Raw genomic sequence first — 14,595 nt, forward strand, 5'->3', positions numbered from 1 at the left:
AGCTTGCTCAATTTAAAGTTTACACAAATTGTCTCCTTACTTCCAGTTTTCCTTGGCTCTCGCAGGGTTTTATTTGTTTTTTAGTCCTTTTCTCAGAGGTGGTTTCTCAGCACCCAGCTGCCCCCTAATTCCAGGGCAGAGGGAGCCTCCAGGGGTCAGGTTTCCCACCTGGATTATGCTCAGCAGCCCGCAGAGCCCCAGGGAAGGGAAAGGAAGGGCCAGGAGATGTGAAGGAACTGGGAGATGCTGACTTGGTTATCCAAGCAAAAGGGAAGTGGTGAGGATGTTACAGTCCTGCAGCATCCTAAGGACAGAGTCAGGAGGTCACTTGATGTCCAGGTATAACTTTACAATAAGGAAATTCAGGAGAAAAAGGACAGATTTCTGACAACCAGGACTATGTGATTCTGAACACTTAAGGAGGTATAAAAATCCTTCAGTTTTATAGGGATATTAGGTGGATTTCTGGGAACTGCTATGTAATGAGGATAAGACTCGAGGATGAAGTTCCAATCCTAAAGGGACCAGGCAGATTCACCTTTTCTGGGTTCTTTGCACTGCCAGGACCCCTTTGAGCCCTAATCCTCCCTCAGGGTGCCTGACTATATAGATGCACACCATACATAATCTTTGTTATGCTTTTGTGGGGTTCCTTTTCCTGCTACTCCACTCACACACTGTAAATTAAACCAATTTCCATTGGCTTAATATGTACCAAAGATGACTTAACTTCATTTCTTTTTTTTGTCCTCAACCCCCCGTTAATTCCTCCCCTCAGTTTTCATCTCCCAAGGAGCAGTTTTTGTCATGATTATCACTCATCATAATTGAGCCAGCCTAACCCATGATGTCATAATAAGAAATCAACTCTCTTAAGCTATTTTGTAGACAGCTCATCTCAATAATTCCCCTGCCTTTACCCCGACAATAACCTTATATCTTTTTGGCCTGGTTTGTTTTTTTTTTTTAACCAGCATAATCGGTTTTGTCATGATGGTAGCCGTGCTTTGAGTGCCAAAAACATATTCCCAGAGCAGCTGTGATGAAAAACATAGTAGTGAATTTTGCAAGTCATAATTAGTCATTTGGCAAAAATGAATGGCAGCTCAGGCTCGAAGAGTGTTACCCAGAGAATGCCCAGGAAAGAAACCTCTGTGTGCCAGGGGCTTTCTTCTTTCCATCCAGATAGGACAGGCTTTCACTGAGGGTGGTCAGAATGACTCATGTCCTGCCAGAAAAAAGCTGGGACCCATTTCTTGAAAGAAACAGGAATGGAAGAAAAGCCTGATTCGCAGTGTCTTAATTTTTCTTGAAAAAGTGCTTTTGAAGGCTTGCCTTGCTGTCAAATCAGATTCAGTGACCTGACAGTGCCTAAGCTGTCCTTTTCTCCTTGCTCCATTCCCTAAATGCAGTTACTGCACATTCAGGGGTTACAAATTCACACTCCTGACTTGCAGATTCTCAAATGCCTTTCCAACCCCAGGAGGGAGATTTCCCCATCCCTCTAGACTCCCCCATGTGATGCTCTGGCTGTAACTCCCTCTCAGCTCCATCCTTTCCACATCCTCTCCTCATTTTCCACCGCAGGCTCTGCAGCAGCCCTTTGCTGAGCACTGGGGAGAGGTGATAGGCTTGGAGCAACCCTCAGGTCTCCGGTTTCTGCTCCATTTTTACTGCACCACTTTTTCCCTCTCCATGTTTGTGGCTGGAAAACATCTGAGACTGTTTTCCTCATTGAAACTTCCAGCTGGGTTAATTTTGACAGTTCTCACTTTACCTCTTCTCTCCCCAGCCTCCAAGACGCTCCTCTGTTGCTTTTGCACTCCTTTTTGCACACTTGGTAAGACTCCCCTGATGATGCCACATTAAGGTATCCATGTGGGACAGGGAGGAGACCTTCCTCATCAGCAGGGAGGTAGATTTGACAGCATTTTTTTGTGTTTCCTAATAGAAATTCCAACGCCCTTGGTCACAGCAGTCACTGAGCCCTGCAAACTCTGACTCCTCCAGCTCTACATCCTTTTTGATATTGGAAGCCACGGTGTTACTTAGAGTGAGTCAGTGGTGATCACTCAGTTTAAAGCTTTGCCATGACTTAGGCAGCACTTTTGCAGTGCTTAACCAAAAGCAGGGCAGAAACAGCAACTCCTGAGGAAGTCCATGCTGGAATAAATGGGCTCCACCAAGACAGTAGAATGATTTCTCCAATTTCCCCCCAGGAAATCTCCATCAAGAGCACAATTCCTGGCAGCTTCCCTCTCTCCAACACCCTCCAGAGGTCATTGCCAAGGTCCAGTCTCGGTCAGACAGTCCCAGCATCACATCAGTCTCAACACAAATCTGTCCTGGACAGATTCTGACTGGTCCCTGATGGATCTCTTTTCTTTGCATCAGCAGCACAGCAGTGGCTTGTGATTTATCAGATCTCCACACCGAGGCTCCTGCTGCTCTGCAGAAATCCTGCCAGAGAGTCTGAACCAACTCATGTGATAATTTTAAGGGCTTTTGTGGTCTTGATGGGGGAATTTGTCTCTTCAGGTAATATTTCTTCCATCCCTGAAGTCCCTGTGTGAATTTCATGGACTTATTTGGCTCTTCAAGTCCTCCCTTGCTGGGGAAAAAGTTCCTGTGAGCTCATGGATGGCTGTGCTCTCTCTGCCCTTCCATAGGAGCTTTCTTGTTCAGGCCTCTCTGAAATCCGCCTTTTATCCTCTGCCACTTTTGATTTGTTGGTATTTCTTCTTCCACCAGTACTTTTTTCAAGCCTGGTTTTACGTACAAGGGAGGTTTCCATATATTACGTTGTTTATAGCAGACATTTCTCCTCCAGTTTAGCTGGAAATGCTGCATCAGGGGTGGTCCTTGCCTCACTTCAAATCACCTTTAATCTCCCACTGGCCACGAATCACTGCCACTTTCCACTGAGTGCTGTGGAGCAGTTTGAGCCTGGCTTTGCTTGATGACCAAGAGCCCAGGTAACCTGTCCTTCTGCAAATTCTCCTTCCAAAGAAATAAAACTCTCCATTTCCAGCTTGGGGGGAAAAAAACACAACATGCCCCCCCCCCCCCCCCACCCCCTTCCCCAGGAAAAAAGAGACAAACCCCAAGGTAAAAACCCCCATGATCTCAGCAAGTCTGAGAAATTCCTCTGGGATGGATATTTGGCACTCTCCTGTCAGCTGAATCCATGGACAGCCTATTTTGATGAGCTGCAGTGAGACCTTGGATTTGGGCAATCTCCAGTGGATGACGAGCTGCTCACCAGAGCCCTTTCAAACCAACTCAGCTCCAAAGAATTGCTTCCCTTCCTTCAGATGTGTCCTTACCCCAGCCCCTTCTGTGTGGGATTTCTTCCTGCTGATGTTCTTTTTGCAGTGGACAGGGAACTTAGAAAGGAGAGGAAAAAATTGTCTTCCTGTGATGCTGATTAAATGTATGCTCTGGGAACTGCCTTCTTGGCAGAAATGTGGAGAAATCATATATTTCCTTTAGTTTTTCCTTGGAAATACATAAAAAAAATGACAGCAGTTACAAAGCTGTATTGTTACCAGTGAATGCTGTTTGGGGAAACCTTGTTTTGCTGTTTCTTTTCCATACATTTATCTGGGAGGTTTTTTTGGCTGCTTTTCTCTTGCATAAGCAATAAAGTTCAAATCATTGTAGGATTTGGAGCTTCACTGACAAAAAAAGTCAGAACTTGACAAAATGCCCACTAATGGAAGTGGAAAGTCGCCCACTGACTTTGAGAAAGATTTGCTCGTGTCAGAGAACATCCAAGAACTGTTTTATTTTATGATGCTTTCAGAGTTCAGGAAATGGTGACTCTTTAAATCAGAAGAGTAGATGAATGCTGGCTCACACATTTGCACAATTTTTATCCTGCTCCGACATCGCTATTTGATTTTGCAGTGGACACTGCTGAGGACAAAGCACCAATATGGAAATGTCCTATTTTTTGCCCCTGTTATCATCATAGACTGCCCAACAGTCTTAAATTTTACTTTAAAACAATATTTGGCCAACCAGCTTGAAATTTGAAGAAAACTGATTCAGGAACGGGATTGTCCTTTGCACATCAAAGGAGATATAACAAGATACAACTTCCAGACAAATCTGGGCTGGAGACACAGTTAAAAATTTTAATGGTGGAAGTAAATAACTGTAAGGTACCTCATGAAGATTTGAGTTATGGGTGGGACCAAAATTGGGTTGTTTTCTTCTGGGTGCTCAGCATGAATCAGAGGCACCACTGGGTAGGGAAACAATTCAGGAGATGGGTCATCCTGGGTTGTTCAGGAGGTGACAGAAGACCATCATTACAGTCCACCTCATCCTTATGATCACAAAATTGCATGAAGTAGGTAATTACTGACAACTTGCACTTCAAACCTCAGTTCTCATGCAGGTGACAGAAGGTTTCATCTGCAGAGAAATGTTCTGGAAACCAGGGAAATTCTGCTGCTGCCTCTGGAAAGCAGCGTGGTGTGGGAGGTGGAAAGGGGTTATAAAAAGTGGAAATATAAATGAGGTGTTTGGTGCAGGTAAAAACGAGGCTCTGCTTGTTTGGTGCTGCTCCGGTGGCAGCCAAACTGTCTGGATGCCTGGTGCCTCCAATCCCTGAAGAAGGGGCATCCCAACATGCTGATAAGGACATTTTTGGGTCTTAGGCTCTGTTAAACACCAAGTTATTTTGAAGTAACAAAACCCGTGGAGTTGACACCAAGAAAAAGGGAAAAGAAGAAAGAAAAGGGGCCCGCGTTTTGTGGTTAACAATAAACGAGCGTCACATCTCTTTCCAAAGCAGAAACCTCTCAATTTTTGCTTCTGTCTCATTCAATTATGCTCAAAGGGCCACACTTAAGAACTGCAGGAAAAAGGAGTCAGACTTTTACAATAAAAGACATGAAGCTGTGTTTCACAGTGCCAGCCTTTGCTTCCCGCAGTTCACATTCTGGAGAGCAGTCAGGATGAGATGTCAGGGCTGGGCTGGTGCTGGGGCTGGCAGGTAAACCCTGGCACCTGGGCATGTCCTGGGTTGGCAGCTGGGTACCCACCCATGTTCACTGCCAGGCTCTTTCAGAGAATCTTAATAAAAACATTTCTGCTGGCAGATAAATCAAGTTTCCCATTTCCTTGTCTCAGACAGAAAATTTGGGAGAAACACTTCAAAAGAATGTACATTTTTCTTGACCAAGACAGAAACTCACAGAGTGTCTACATCTGAGGTGTTTAAATCTCTGAGGCTGGACACGGTGGACCCACATGCCTTGTTCTGGATCAGTGTACATCTCACTTCTTGAAGGTTTAAGACCCCCCCATAACCCATGCATGGGGTCCCCAGTTCACTCCCTTCCTGGGATTGCACTTGAAATTCTTTTCTCTCTCTCAAGTTTATTAGTTAATGTCCAGATTTTTTATTATTTCCATGCTATGGCTTGAGTTTGTGGCTGTGGGTCGGAGCCACTGGAGCTGCTGTTGGGAATCTTAGGGCAGCAAGGCACAGGCTCAGTGCTGCCCAGGCTTTCACAAACATTCCTCTGCCTCCTGCATGCCAGGCATGTCTCTAAGTCTACTCTCATTCTCTGATTTTTTCACCAGGGTGGAAGAAAATCACACAGATGCCTCTGTTCCCACTTTTATTCCAGCTACATAAAATGCTGAGAGCCTCTCCCGCTTTTGCTGATTTGTTTCAAAATTTATTGGAAGCTAAGGAGAGGCAAATGGGATATAACAGGGACGGTGCTGAGCCCAGACTGGGATACTGAACTGAAAAAGCTCTTGGATAGGGAGATAGGTAAGGAAGTATGCTAGAGCATTAATACAAAATAAATCTTCCTCTATTGTTTTTCTTTTCCAAGTAAAATTCGAACAGATACTCATTTACAGTTTGGATATCTGCCTTGAAGTGTTTGATATATGGTTAACTTCATGCTGTTAATTATTGGAGGCTTTCTTGAAGTTTCCTGAGGGATTTGGTGCAGAGCTGTGTGGCTCAGCAGTTCCTGTGCAGGAGAGGTGGCATCTTCTCCTGCCACCTCTTTGTTGTGGTGCCAGCTCGCCAGCCGGGATGTCAGCACCTGCTTGGAAAATTGATTCCCATCCATCATTTAGCCCTGGGCAGTAGGCACAGGATGTGCATCTTGTGGAACAGGGATTGCCTCAGGGAGAAGGGTCAGCGGGAGGCCCGGAGCCGCGGAGATCCGCAGGTGTTTAACTCAGAGCCCGTGAGAACTGGAGAGGAGCAGCAGCGATCGCCTGTCCCAGGAGCGGGCTGGAGGCCTCCTCTGCTCAGCACCCAAGCCTTGTGATTTCTGACATCCAGGGGGTTCAGTGTTGAGTGCCAGCACGGGCCAGTGCTCTGGAGAGCCTTTCTTTCACCAGGTTCAAGCCTGGAGCAAGCCACAGGCTGGTTTGTGTGTACACAAGAGCTGGGGCTAGGGCTGGGCAGCCAGGGAACCGCAGCCAGTGGGAGCAGAGGAGCTGAAAACTTCAAGCTCTGCTTTGTTCCCCGTGAAGCCAGGGAACGTTAGATTCTCCTGCTTACTGGGGAGGCAGGAAAGACAGGAATTTCAAAACTTCATTCCTTCAATTCGCCTTTCCCTCAAAAATGCTACTCTTCCTTCAACTTCTTCTCTGGTCCCCAGCCTAAGCCAAGTTTTCATAACTCCTTTTTCCCCCACCCTCTGGTTTGAATTACTGCAGTGTCTATCAGTTTTAGCTGACGTTGTGAATAAACTCTCATAATGCAGAGAACATCTTGCTTTCTAAATCACTTAAGTGATAATCAAATTTAGCAGGATGATTTAGAGCCCAGGAAGTCTGGAGGGTGTGTTTATTTTACTAGGATTTTTTTGTACACAGAAGTGACCGTCCTGCTAACTGTCCATATGAGGATCTTTAATTCAGAACTTTCCTTCACTACCCCATTTCCACTTTCTCTGTAATCCCACGTTTTGGAGGATGCTAAAATCACAGCTTTTGTTGCCAGAGATGGACTAATGCTGAAAACTCCCCAGGGAGAAATGAGCTTTCATCCAAGCGTGGGCCAGACAGCCAATTATTTTTCCTTAATAAGAACAACTGCTTGATGCTGCATCATATTGAAGCTAATAGTAAGTTAAATAATAACAACAGCTGGTGGAAAGTGAAAGAATAGCAGGAAATACTCCTTAGGCATCCTATAGTTAGCTTGTGGCCTTCACTGGCACAGGAGATGGTGGTGATGACTGCTATTGTACGAACGCCATGGCTCCTACTCAAGAAAAACTAATCCTTATCTGCCTGAAAACTCTCTGTGGGAGATTCCTGGAAAAGCACATTGCAGTGGTAAGGTGGGAATGATGGACAATGACTTGCTGTGCAGGCAAGGTGACTGCTCACCACGGCTAGGAAACTCTGTCAGGGTTCCTTGGAGGCTTTCTGGGAAGCTTAGCTAGCCTAAAATAAATAACTAAAATAAATAAGTAATGGGAATTACTGTTCCTGGAATCATAATGCTTAATCTGTCATAGAATCACAGAACATAGAACAGTTTGGGTTTGAAGGGGCCTTAGAGATCATCTTGTTCCTGATGCCTTCCACTATCCCAGGTTGCTCCAAACCCCGTCCAACTTGGTCTTGGATGCTTCCAGGGATGGGGCAGCCACAGCTTCTCTGGGCACCCTGTGCCAGGGCCTCACCACACTCACAGGAAGTAATTTTTTCCTAATATCCCATCTAAATCTGCCCTCTTTCAGTTAAAATCCATGCTTCATTTCTCCTAAGCTGCCTCTATTCCCTGAAATCAGTGGTCAGCTGAATAGAAGGGGGTTCTGTGTGCAGCAGTTGTCAGGTTTCCATTGCAAAATCACTCCTCGGCTCTACCTGCCTCCAATCTGACTCTGCAGAAAAACTTTTCCAGCCTTATTTTGGATCCTAATGCCTGTGAATTAAATGCTGGAGGGCCAAGGCAAAGCAGTCTGAGCTCCCAAGCAGGGTGAGCCTGTCCCCAGTCTGACATTTCCATCCCTGCACTGACAGATTCTGCCTCAGGCAGCTCTAATTAGAGGTAAGATTGTGTGAGGATCTGAGCAGATTTATTCAGTTATTCTGCATGTCTTGACACCAGCAAGGTTTTTCTCCAGAGTCTGCACATTAATTTTGACATTAGATTTCCTTTATAGGTTTCTAAGTTCATACTTCTAATAAACTTGGCCTGCACTTTTTCCAGTGATGCCCACAATATGCTTCATTTTAAGACCGACGGAACAAGCTGAGACTTTTTTTAGTTGTTTTATTTCCAGAACTCAGGCTGGAAATTACACAAGGAGCTAAAACATGCTCGAACTTCTTATCAGCATCATCAGATATATATCACAGCGTTACATAGGAAGGGCTGTCTGCACAACAACTGGGAAAAGGTGTGAGTCATCGCTTCGTACTCCATCTCCGTGAGGGGAACATCACCCCACAGCTCGTAAGATGTGATTGCACGTGAAGCAGAAGATTTCAGCCATCAAGGGTTATCACTGAGATTTCGCAATAGAAACGACCCGTGATTCACTTCTAATTTTGGAAGGTTTGGCAGTTGTTGGGGTGGGGTTGTTTTTTGGGTTTTTTTGAGTGAATGAAAAGCAGCAAGGAATGCACCCTGTGAGATCCAGAGTCCTCCGCTGCACAGAGGCATCGACGCTGCTTGGACACGTAAAGGGCAAAGGACTTGCCAAACAATTGTGTCCTGACACTTCACTGCTGGCTGAAAATTGCCATCCACACAGGACTCCCTATCAGCTCAGCTGTCTCTTGTACTCGTTAGGTTGGCTCAGGAGCTGCATTTTCTGGAGCCATGAATATGTGTGTACCTCATGTGTGTCATTTCAGCTGTCTTGCTGCAGATCTGCCATCAGCCACGGAGATCATGTGCATCTGATGGCCAGAGGGACAAATGAGGCTGAGAAAATCAATAAAAACCCTACAGAGCAGCCCAGGAATCCTTCCAAATGGTGGGGATCTGCTGCAAACCCGACCTTTTCAAGAATTTGGTGCTATTTCAGAATGCTCAGCCCGGTGAGAACAACTTCTTTACTAAGTAAATTGAAGGGTTTTGTAACTAGTGCCTCTGTTCTCTGGGCTGTTTCTTTCTGACTGGACAAAATTTCATCCCAGTACTCCTGTGCAACCTCTGCTCCAAGAAATGAACAGCCAAGCTGTGGCCAATGTGTGTATCATGGGAACATGAGCAGGAAGAGACACTTAGAAGCAAGGACTACCCAAAACCTTGATAGTTAACTTGATTGGAGTGATTAATATTAACTACACATAACAAAATACAAAGTTTTGGGAGGTTTGGGGTGAAAACAAACAGTGCTGTTTCCCATGAACTCCTCTGCTGCCTGGCTGAGTTCTGCTCTTACCCCAAATGTTCACATTGCTTATTCCTTTCAAGACCTGGATAGTCACATTGACCAAATATTGGGTTTACAGTTAGGATTGATCTTTTATTCTTCTTGCCAAGGACAAACAAAGCGTAATGATGGAGGAAGAAGTTCAGCTGAAGTCTTCAGGCACTTTGAATGAAGGACAGATGTTGGTCTAGAGGACAGATGTTTGTCTAGAGGACACTGTGACTCAGCCACGCACAGCTGTATTACCTTTGGAAATATCACAGTTGGGTAGTTGTAACAGCTCTTTCTGGCTTTCACATCCATGCCTCTACACACCCTCTCATTAAAATAAAGCCTTTTCCTGAGGATTTTAAGAAGCTGAACATAAACTGCTGATTCCTGGATGGAGTAACTTCCTCCAACCATCATGAGCTGTGAAATGCCTCTTTTACCAACATCATTACGGCTCGTATTCAAAGTCCACTGGACTCTGCAGCTCTTCACTGACCCTTGCTGGCCTGAGGCTGATGCATTTATAAACAGAAAAAGCTGTCTTGAAAATTTTTTGAGGTTGGGTTTTGCTGCCACTTTACATATTGAACATGACTGAGGTTTGGGTAATTGTTGCAATGGTGAAAAGCAGCAGAAATTGAGCTCACCCGAAACAATCGCTCTTGTCTGATGATCTGGGATTGATTAGGGCCCTTTGTAGATGTCTGAAAACCAGTTCATATCCTCTGCTTCGTGGGCAAACCGTATAAAATGCATTTAGTGTCCCACTGAGTGCTGCTCACATTGAATCCCGTGTTTATTTTTGGTCACAGGCTCGGTGGGGAGCTGCACAAACAAAGCTGCCGGGAGCGAACACGCGCACACCCCGAGAGGCTGCCAAGCACACGGTGCCAGTCTGGGTAAGCCTCATGTAAACACCGAGTCTAGACAAAATGATCTAGAGACAGAAGTCAGCTCTGGTGTCAAAAGAGATCAAGTGTTGATAAAATTGCCTGAACTGGGGAGCCAGAGGGGTTCTGTGTTAAACTTGGATAGTGCTCAGCAGTGATGTTTTTGTTCAGGTTGAGTTAATGGAGTTTTTGACTTAATATATTACTTCAGACTTCCTAACCCTGCATCCAGGATCTGAGTTAACAGGTCTGAAAAGCCTTTGCTTTGCTTAGTCCTTAGGTGTCTTTCTGGACTGCAGAGTGCTGAGCCCATGTGTGGGTGAGGCCTCAATGCTGTACGCAGTGCATGTCCTCCCTGATGCCTCCAGGATGCTGCCTGCAGTGGGCAGGTGTGTGATCCCAGGGACAGACCAACTCACCTGGACCCCAAATCCCCTTTCCATGTCTGCTGCCTCCCATAAACACAGTGGATCCGTGCACTGTAGCAGCTATTCCCAAACAAGTGCCATCACCTTCAGTTCTATGGATACTCTGGAGTGTGTGATGTGGGGCTGGTGTGGGCAGTGGCTCAGAAACTTCTGCACATTCCTTTGCAGTTCCAAGAAGGGCCTTGAGGTAACGGATAGCTGAAGCCCAGGAGCTGAGCAACACTTGCCATCTGGAAATGCACTCCCAGCAAACCTGCAGTGACGAAATAAAGCACAAGCTCCATCTGATCTGTGCCACACTTTTGCCATTAGAGCTGTGGGATGGCTTCTCGAGGCTCTGGTAATTCTGCTTATCATGTAAATCACAAAGAACCTGCTGCCCCAGAGCACTCAAAAATGCTTAACCAGCCTCTTTCTATGCCCCACTGCTCCTCTTGGGCCTTGCACTCCTTATCTGAGATCAGTATCACATACTCAGCTTGTCCATTGTATTGATTGTTCTCGTTGCAGGAGTGGTTGATCATATCCCAGTTTGTCTTGAGGTTGTCCTTCCAACATCTGCACACACTCTGTTCTCAAAGGCAAACTTTTCGCCTGATTTCTGGAACACATTGGCAAAGTTTCCCCAAACCAGAATAACAAACAAACAAACAAACAAACAAACAAACAGAAGTTATTCATGGGAAGTGATTTAGAGTGCAGAACAATCTGTCTCTCACTAATCAGGTTAGGGTCATAATAAGCACCCTGAAAGAGAAAGCCTGATGTGTGGCTCCTGTGGTGGGACAGATGTCCCACAGTCTGTGTCCTTGGCTGTCTCTGTTCCCAAGGCACAGTCCTGCTCTGGTCTGCTTCAGGACTAGCTCCAACCTCTCCCAAAAGATGGTCTGCTTTGCTTCCAGCTGGGCAGATATTTCATCTGCTGGATGCTTCTCCTCTGGCCCCTTGGCCAGTGACATGTGGATCAACACTGGGACTGAACCATGCCATGGGTGCTCCTGGAGAGCTGCCCTGAGGAACCTATGGGGACATCACAGTCCTGACATTACCAGCACAAGGGCCACCATCAGCAGTGGCCCCTCTGATGCCACTGTCCCTCCCAGGCAGGAGATGTGCCAACAGGAACTGTGCCTGTGGAGGCTGTGCCCCCTCCCCTCATTAGGGAAAGCTTTAGGGAAGATGCTCTTTCATATTTCCTCCAGCTGCCCCCAGAGGCACAGAAAAGCCCTGAAATGAGGGAAGTCATATAATCTACGTTTTGGATTTGGCTTAAAAGCATGTTAACCCCCCTCCCTTTTTTCTTTCGGTGGGATTTCCTTTGCTTTACTGAACAGCTGCAGGCTGCAAGATCCCAGAATTGTAATTCTGGCCACCATACACTGTCACAGTGTGCATTACACATCCAATAAAGCCTGACTGTTGCATCCTCTGGGCACACTTTAAAATAATTGCTTGTAAAAGCACATACTCATCTCAGCTGCACTCATCTGAGGGACCAGTGACAAAAAAGGTTCCCCGACTTCCCAAAATGCAAGTTCTCCTTATTTGCCTTATACCTCTCATTGTCCCTAACCTCAAACCCAAAATTTTCCAAGGGTATCACACAATGTTTGTCTCTAGCAGTTCAGGCTCGCTCAAGGCTGCATGGAGGTGGCCCAACATGCAGCAGAAAAAGCATCTTGGGGACGAGGGGGGGGCAGAGGAAAGAGAGTGGGATTGTCCTGTCTATCCTGTAGGAGATGAAGGACCAGACAAAGCAAAAGCTGTTGGCTTGTCTGCAAGGACATGATGTCACCCTGATGGCTGCCATCACTCTGGTGTTGTTCAAACATCAAAACTCCTGTGTAACACCAAGGAAAAACAACTTCTCCAGCCAACACGGCCTACAAACCCCAGAGACTTTTCATTTCCTCCATCTCTTAAATCCTCTGTGCAAGAAAGGAGCCTGTAGCCCATTCTTGGCTCTTCCACCTGGTCTCAGAGTGACTATTAGAAATTAGTGACGAGTGAACATCCAGTGCTTTGCAGTTTGGGGTCACTTGACTTTAAATAAGCATCCAAACATTCGCAGCGGAACCAGCCAAAGCTCATTTGTCTTGAAATTTTCTCACGCGATTTCAGGCACAGTTTCTTCTGGCCACAGCTGGGAGTATCAGAATAGTCCTCTTTGCTGTGTTTTGGCATGGTTGGCTCTAGTGCTAGCCAGAACTGGAAGTTAGAAGAAAAATTATCTATCTATCTATCTATCTATCTATCTATCTATCTATCTATCTATCTATCCATTGTATTTTATGTCTCTGTGTGTGTCCAAAAACTTGAAACCCTCAGAACCTTAACGAAGCTTTATTCAAAATTTGGCTGAGTTGGATATAACATTCTGGAAAGTGGTTCTTCATTGCTAACCTAGCATATACAAACTTATTAGGAATCAGAATTTCAGTCCATTTGAAAGAAAAGAAGTCAAGAGATCTGACTCTGTGTGTGTGTGTGTGTGTTCTCAACTTTACCCATTTACAGAAAGTCACGGGAGAAAGTTTATCTGCTGACAGCTCATTGTGAGAATTCCAGGTAGGAGCTTGCAATATTTACACAAGGTGTTTCATTGTGTGCTCTCGGAATGGGAAAGCATTAAAACTCCAGAAATACACAGAGTGAGTTGCATAAAATTAATTCTCTTGCTTTCATTTCGGTACTTGCAAGGAATCTTTGCCAGTCCTCTTTCCATTCCAGAGCACAGCAACACCCATAAAAGAGTGTCTGTTCTGTGCAACATTTCTGCTTGTTTATAACAGGAGGCTGGGAGAGAAAAAGGGTTGAATTTATTGCAGCTGGTGGGGGAATCTGGTTTTGTCCATTTTACCTGATTGTCCCTGAAACCATATGCACAATATAAGCGTAAAGGAACGTACCTGTAAAGAATTTCTGCTGTGGAGCTTTCTGCAGGGTTTTCCTGCAGCCTGACCTTCAGCAATCACGGTTTTGCCTTGTTTTACAGAGATCTAATTGTTCCTAATTTCCTGTCGATAAATGGTACAAGGTGTGGAGTTGCACTTTTAATGTTAAATTTCAATCATTTGTCTGACTTAATAGACATGAATGGCTCTTTTAAGCCTAAATGCTTTCGGTTCACGTAGGACATATTTATGCTGAAAATCTATTTTGAGTGGGTAAAGCCATTATTCAGAAGGTAGGAAAATATTTCCTACCTGCAGCTGCCGAGCTCTGGGGGAGCTGTGGGAACAGGGCTGGGATCTTCTGATCTCCAGAAATCAACTCCATAGGGTGATTTTTTTTTTTTCTCCCAGTGCAAATCACCACAGATTCCCACTTGCCACAGGCAGGTCACAGTCACACATAGCTCAGCTTTGGGGTAGTCCTGGTGGCACACAGATAACGCTTCCTCTTGGAACACTGCTGGTCCCTTGGGATCTTTCTCCTCTCACCCATGACTTCTGGTAAAGACAGTTGTTTTTAATGACTGGTTTTCTGTGGAAATCACTAATGTTTCTTGCAGCAATTTGCTTTTTGCCACCAGTTTCTCTTGCTGTCACTGATAAGGACTTTCTTAGCCAGGGGCAGGCTGGAAGGAAATTGGTGCATCCAATTTAGGGATTAAATTTTCAGGGATTAGCTCTTCTACCTCCTCTTCTTGTCGGAAGAGGCAAGTGAGGAACCTCCATACATTCCTGCTGTGCCCATGGAGCTAAGGAGCTGCAGCTTGGGGTCCTTGAGCCACAGAGGGAGCAGCCAAGAACACTCCTGACTCTGGGAAAGGAGTGTATGGCTTGAAGCCTCTCTGAGAGCCCCCATCTGAGTGTTTTCATCCCAAACACACAGCAACATTTCTGCTGGACCTTGTCCCTGCTAGGTGTGTTGCAAGGAGTAGTGCTTCCACCAGTTAAT

General features: G+C 45.5%; 1 long non-coding RNA gene across 2 annotated transcripts in view; it reads left to right on the forward strand.

The window, feature by feature from the left end:
• LOC138114092 (uncharacterized) overlaps positions 1–14,595 on the forward strand; it is a 100,766-nt gene that overhangs the window by 19,950 nt on the left and 66,221 nt on the right. For both annotated transcript variants that reach the window (XR_011152486.1, XR_011152485.1), the window contains one exon: positions 10,187–10,273. This is a non-coding gene — a long non-coding RNA (uncharacterized lncRNA). The remainder of the gene's footprint in view (positions 1–10,186; positions 10,274–14,595) is intronic.

Source organism: Aphelocoma coerulescens, chromosome 8 (genome assembly GCF_041296385.1).
Source record: "Aphelocoma coerulescens isolate FSJ_1873_10779 chromosome 8, UR_Acoe_1.0, whole genome shotgun sequence".
Taxonomy (NCBI): domain Eukaryota; kingdom Metazoa; phylum Chordata; class Aves; order Passeriformes; family Corvidae; genus Aphelocoma; species Aphelocoma coerulescens.